This window comes from Anastrepha obliqua, chromosome 4 (genome assembly GCF_027943255.1).
Source record: "Anastrepha obliqua isolate idAnaObli1 chromosome 4, idAnaObli1_1.0, whole genome shotgun sequence".
NCBI classification, from domain to species: Eukaryota; Metazoa; Arthropoda; class Insecta; order Diptera; family Tephritidae; genus Anastrepha; species Anastrepha obliqua.
Genome location: NC_072895.1, coordinates 92,418,455 through 92,425,741, shown reverse-complemented (window position 1 = coordinate 92,425,741; position 7,287 = coordinate 92,418,455).

The window sequence follows — 7,287 nt, the reverse complement described above, 5'->3', positions numbered from 1 at the left end:
ACGAGACTTCCTTTAGGTTTCCAATGCTTTGAAAGGATCAGTATTTCCTAAAAAGATCGGCGTTAAAACGGGGTCCCAACGTATTTATTAAAACAAAACCAGTACAAAGTAGTCGTACTTAATTATTAGGTGCGCAACTAAGTTCCCGCTGTTTGTCAATAGATGCCGCCAGCAGTGTATGCTAGTCGATTCTAACATAACCTAAACGTCATAAGCCAAGCTTAAACATATAGTAAACAAACTGCTTCCACACTTTAGTGATTTTGTTTTGGTTTTGTGAATGTATCTGATTTTGTGCCGAATAATCGTCATTTACGGTAAGTGTTGATTTTCCTCTTTCATTCGGAAAAAACGGCGGCTGAAACGCATCGAGAACTACAAAAAGTTTATAGAGATGCTGCTTTAAGTGAAACAACGTTCCGAGATTGGTTATATTGCTTCAAAGATGGTTATTTTAATGTTGACGACCGTCCGCGTGAAGGAAGGCCAAAAACCTTCGAAGACGCTGAATTGGAGCCATTGCTGAATGAGGATCCGCGTCAAATGCAAGAAGAGCTTGCTTCAGTATTAGGAGTTACACGCCAATCCATTTTCAAGCGATTGCATGCTTTGGGAATGATTCAGAAACAGAGGACTTGAGATCCTTATGAGTTAAAACCAAGGGATATTGAATGTCGTTTTTTCGCCTGTGAACAACTGCTCCAGCGGCAAAAACGGAAGGATTTTCTTCATCGCATCGTGACAGGTGATGGAAAATGGATGCATTACAGCAATCCAAAGAAAAGAAAGTCATGGGGACTGCCCGGTCATGCTCCTACATCGTCGCCTCGGCCGAATATTCACGCTGCGAAGGTTATACTATGTATTTGGTGGGACCAAGTTGGTGTTATTTATTATGAACTATTAAAACCAAGCGAAACCATCACTGGCGATCGATATCGAGAGGCATAAAAAAGTGATTCTACAGCATGACAACGCTCGGTCTCACGTTGCCAAACCCGTTAAAACCTATCTGGAAACACTGAAATGAAAAATCCTACCCCACTCGCCATATTCTCCAAATATTGCGTCTTCCGATTATCACCTGTTCCGATCGATGACACATGGTTTAGCTGGCCAGCAGTTCCATTCATATGAAGACATCAAAAAATGGCTTGACCCTTGGATAGCCTCAAAAGATGAACAGTTTTACCGCGACGGTATACGAAATCTACCAGAAAGATGGGAAAAAGTAGTAGCCAGCGATGGGCAATACTTTCAATGATTCACTTGTAACCATTTTTTCAGAATAAAGTGGTATTTTCATCAAAAAACAGCGAGAACTTACTTGCGCACCAATACGAATCGGCTTACCTTGACCGCCTTTCCTTTGGCTAGCTGCTATTGACGAAGGTGTGATTAAATGAAATAAGAGTATAATTAAGATAGTAGCATACCCGGATGACTTGGTATCGGTATTGGGACCGTTGGTATCGGAACCGTTCCCCTCAGTCCTGCCTAAGGTTTTGGAATGGTCATTAGCTGTACTAAGTGGCTGGGCTGCCAGTTGCGGCCTCAGAGTTAACTCTGATAAAAGGAGCTGGTGCTATTTACCAGAAAGTATAACCTCCACATTTTAGACTTCCCAGATTAGAACTTTCATCGAAAGTTCGATATCTTCGGGAGACTCCTAACTCCATTGGAAGCTACACATTGAAAATCGGCTTAAGGTGGCCAGTATAGCTTTCTATTCCCGCAAATCTATGTTCGGCAAAGAATGGGAACTCAAGTCACATATCGTTTTTTGGATGTACAATTTAGTGGTTCTGCCAATTTTAATGTATCAGCGCCTGGTTTGGTGGGAAGCTCTTCGGAAATGCTATAATATCATTAAATTGTATTGGCATCACCGGAGCATGTAGAACTTGTCCCAGTGCTGCTTTTAATGTCGCTTTGCACTTAATTTCCATCGCCTTTCACGTTATTTCCATCGGTGCTCAAAATGCAATCAGGGTAAAGGAGGTTGGCCTCTGTGAAGGGGCGATGGTAGCATTTTTAGGCAGTTAACTTCGTATTTCTCTTTACTTCGTAGAGATATCTCTATCAGCAAACTTCACCTTGAGGGTCTTGCCAGGGCAATACTTCCAAGTAGGCACGATTGGAACGCGGGGAAAATCTGCGCCGAGGCTGTAACCTCTGTCTTCACAGACGGATCCAAGATGGTCAGAGCATGAGTTTTCTCTAAATTAGTCAATTTATATATTACCGAAGTCTATCTATATAAAAATCTTTGCGTTCCTGCAGGCATGCGGTAGCGAGGGAAGTATCAACATTTTTTTTCGATAGTCAAGCTGCGACGAAGGCTCTGACGATGCCTTGGTGCAGATCCAAACTAATTATAAGTGTTCAGGTAACATTTCTCGGATCTGGGTTCCAAGACTCAGAGGAACACAGAGGAAAAAGAAATTGCTGATGAGCTTGGAACGGGTCGACTGTATTGGTCTCACCCGGTCATCGGTATCCCCCTGACTATTGTTAAAGGACAAATTGCACAACTTATTTCTCAGGAAAGCACAGATCAGATGAGGATCCATTTGCTATTTCGAAAATTCTATGGCCCCAGGATATTAGATGTGAAACACAGATAGTCCTGAGGACTCCCCGCCATTCCATTTTCAAACTTGTAACTGTGCTTACCGGTCATTGGGCGATGGGAGCTCATGCAAAAAGATGAATTTACTATTTAATCCCCATTGCAGAAGCTGTTGAGACTTTTCAGAGAAAGAGACTTTTGAGCACTTTCTCTGTAAATGTTCGGATTTAGCAATCAGAGCAGTAGTGCTCCAACTTAAACCCCATCGACCTTCTCTGTTACATCAACAGCTCTGGTTGGCTGCAGTTATCTGTCCATTTGAGGTTTCATAATGGTATCAAAACGGCCCTTGAGTGCTACTTGGGGAGTGCCAGATTGGTGCTTCCACCAATTCACGTACCTACCGTACCTTGACCACTCGATCCAATTCGGTATCTCACAACGAAATAGTGGCAGGATAATTAGTTAAAAAAAAATTTTGAAAAAAAAGTTTCTATTAAAAATGAACTGTGAGTCAGATCAGGGACTAATGCTCCGCCATAAATTAGATTAAAGGGCATTCTCTGAACCTTTGAAGGGAACGCAATATAGCTTAAGGAAGCACTGCTTTATTCCGAGCAATAACAAAATCATTGTGCCACGAAACTCTTTTTTTTTCATTGACTCCATTATTTATTGCTTCTGTCAATAAATAAATATTTCTTTTTATTTATATTTCTTTATTCTATAAGAAAACCGCATAAATTCAATTTCTAGCAAAATTTCATATATTTTATTGAAATTTTGTTATATAGAGAAAATGAGCAACGCCCTCAAGGAAAAAATTATCAAAAATGAACCGTATACGGCTGCTGTCGCTGCTGATATTATTTTTGTGTTCGCTCCGGTAATATCTTGGTGATTTGAAGGTGTGTATGTGTGGTCCCGAAGCGTAAAGCTCCTCTTTATCTGACGTCAAAAATGTCTATGCTCGTCCCGAAAAAACAGCATTTGCGGGAAGTTATGCTTCATTATTACCTTTTAAAGAAAAGTGCAGTGGAAACATCTCGCGAAAGGGCACCGAAAAAATTCGAAGATACTCAACTACAACAATTATTGGATGAAGACGCATGTCGAACCCTCTCAAGAGTTAGATGTGGGCAGAGCATCGCACGCGATGATAATGGTCCAGAAAGCAGGTAACTGGACGGAGAAGGATATCGAGACACGTTTTGTGACTTGTGAGATGCTTCATGGAAAAAGTTGAAGTCTGCCATGTGACCCAGGTCCATCGGCAGCGAAAAAAAATATTCATGCATCAAAGGTTAAGTTGTGCATCTGGTGGGATCAAAAGGGTGTCATCTATTATGAACTCCTTAAGCCATCTGAAACCATCACTGGCGATCGTTAACTAATGCGTTTGAATCGAGCTCTCAAAGAAAAGCGGCCGGAATGGGACGCTAGACATGACAAACTGATTTTTCAGCATGTCAACGCCAGACCACACGTTGCTAAATATATATATTATATATATATTAGGTATATATATATATATATATATATATAAAATTAGCGCGTACACCCTTTTTGGGGGTTTGGCCGAGCTCCTCCTTTTATTTGTGGTGTGCTTCTTGATGTTGTTCCACAAATGGAGGGACCTGCAGTTTCAAGCCGACTCCGAACGGCAGATATTTTTATGAGGAGCTTTTTCATGGCAGAAAAACACTCGGAGATTTGCCATTGCCTGCCGAGGGGCGACTGCTATTAGAAAAATGTTTTTTATTAATTTTGGTTTCACCGAGATTCGAACCAACGTTCTCTCTATGAATTCCGAATGGTAATCACGCACCAACCCATTCGGCTACGGCGGCCACGTTGCTAAATGGGACCAGAAATATTTAGAGGGACTGAAATGGGAAAACTCGTCCCACTCACCATATTCTCCAGACATTGCACTCTCGGATTACCATCTTTTCCGATCAATGCAGTCTGCCCTTATTGTAGAGCGGTTCACTTCTTACGAGAACATCGCAAACTGTCCCACTGAATGGGTCCAGTAAAAAGAACTCTAATTTTTCGTCAGAGGAATCCGTATGCCGCCTGAAAAAGAGAGTAAAGTTGTGGCTTCCAATGGCACATACTTCACATAAAATCATGTATTATTTAATTGATTAAATAATTCGTAACTTCGGCAAAGAAAGGGCGGAAACATACAGGGTTGGCCATATTAAACTGACCCATGTGATTATTAAAAAAATATGGAAAAAGAAACATTTTTTTGTGTTTCATCGTGAAAAACATTTAATTTAGTTCAAGGAGATTCGTTTACATCACTTTTTGAATATGATATCGCGCAAGTGGTCGCCCTTAGCTCGTATAGCGTAATGTGCCCGTTTTTCGGCGTTTTCCATAGTTTTGGCCAGCGTCTCGGCCGATATGGCGGCTATTTCCCGTCGGATATTGGCTTTAAGTGCGCCTAGTGTCTTTGGCTGGTTGACGTAAACCTTAGATTTCAAATTACAGTAAAAAGTTATAGGGTTACTCAATGGGTCAGTTTAATATGGCCAACCCTGTATTCCCATACCCAATAAAAAAAGTGTTAAAATGCTGGTGGAAAAAATGAATATTTTGAAGGAATTTTGAAAAATTCTGTACAAAGTTTGAAACTTTACATTATATGACTCTTGTCTTCTTTGTGGTATGAACTTTATTTGAAAACCAAACGACATAGTGGTATGATTATAATTTCGCAACGGGGTGTGTACATATGAGAAAAAATCGTAGGAGTGGGCAAGGATATAAATTCTGTGTACTTTTCGTACAAAAAACTTGTCGACTTAGCGATTTGTTTTTCTATCAGCCACCAAATTACTTTCCTTTTTCGAGAATTTAAATGAAATTATGAAGTATAGCCATAGCTTAGGTAACCATCTTAATATTAAAAACCTGATGAACTTCACTCAGCAGTACGAAGCGACTAACACCACCGTGACTCAATCATCGTTCTGTCGTCATCAACAAATACAAATCCTTCTTCCTTTCACCCTAGTCTTCTTATTTCCTTTGCAATAGTATCACAAAGGATAATTTTTTTTTTTATTTTCATCCAAGGTAGGCCTCTCTCCAGGCAACCGTTTCAACCTAATCTAACCATCTTAATAAAAATTCCATAAAATATTAAATTTTTCTATGAGAAATCAGAATTTACTGGACTCAGAGCAAACACTCTACAAAGCCAAATAAGTAGTTTTGTCAAAGTCCACAGACTTATATTTATGCGTATGAATGAAAGATAGCGCAAACCACCTTCGCTCATCCACTCGGATCACCTGCAATTTTTATTAAAAGCCAAGTCTGTTGTGAGCGTGGAATGCGCTATACGCAAAGTCTAAGCTTGTTAGCTATCATTCCCCTTTTTGTTATTTTACTTGTGTATGCAAGCAAATTTTAGTATTAGCCAAATGCATATTTTCGATTTAATTGACTCCGTTGCCGTTGGCGGCCAAGCCAATCCAAATCTACGAGTATCTCTACCGCTATCCATTCCACTCATCCTACTTTGAGAATTTGCTCAGGTGTCAATTCACCAGAGATTCGCACAATCAATGCTAAGATATGGTTTTTTTTCAGAAAACCAAATAACAATAGAAAGCACAACAAAATTAAGCTAAGGGCTGAAGCACAACTCTAGAAAGGGACAAAAAGAACGAACAAAAACAACTGAAATTCAGCAAAGCATAACATAGACAAAAACGCAAGCAATTTAATTGATTTTATGCACTTTGACAGCTGTGTACGATTTGTATTTGCATACGCTGGAACGCAAATGAAAAATAGCTTGAATTAACTGACCCAGCTGGAAATTGATGTTTTTAGTTATTGGCGAATTCCTACCTAATGTAATAATATACAGCGTAACATCTCCTTACGGGCACCTCTATTAGCCGGACAGCTCACTTGAGCTGAACTTTTTTTGTTTACCAAATCTTAGGTCTCGGAAGAAGTTACCCTCTTTTGAGTGGACGCCTCACTTGGAGGGACAAAGGCTGACTGACGGTGCGTGTCCGCTTAAGAGAGGTTTCACTGCAATATAACAAAATACAGACGATCATATGCGATGCTAACATTCTTTCGCCGAAATTGTTCTGCATTTACCAACCCACACACTCTCAAAAAATTGTATCGTGCTTTTGTTAGATCAAGATTAGAGTATGCCGCTATTATTTGGAGACCGTTCCAAATAGGTCTGTCTAATCGGATTGAGAGAATTCAGAAAGTCTTTCTTCATTTTGCGCTCCGATCTTTAAACTTTTCTGAACCTGTACCATCGTACCGCTCTCGATGTCTATTAATTGACTTAAAACCACTTGATAGCAGACGATCTATTCTATCGTGCTCATTTATTATTCGTATCATTTCTGGATCTATTGATTGTCCTTCCCTTTTAAGTAAAATTCAATTTAATATACCCAATATGAGGCTCCCACAGTACGAAACCTTTAAAATTGGCTTCTCGAGAACCAACTATGGGCTGAATGCTCCGATTCCTAGGGCATGTGCAGATTTAAATATGTTTTTCAAATCTTCTGGTGCTGATTTTACATGGCCGTAGGGCATCTTAGTCAATCATCTTAAATCGTTCTCTTCTTAGTAACTACTAAACTATTGTACATTAGCTTAATATAGTCTGTAAGAATGTATCCTTTCAAAGACAATAAATAAATAAAAAAAAAACA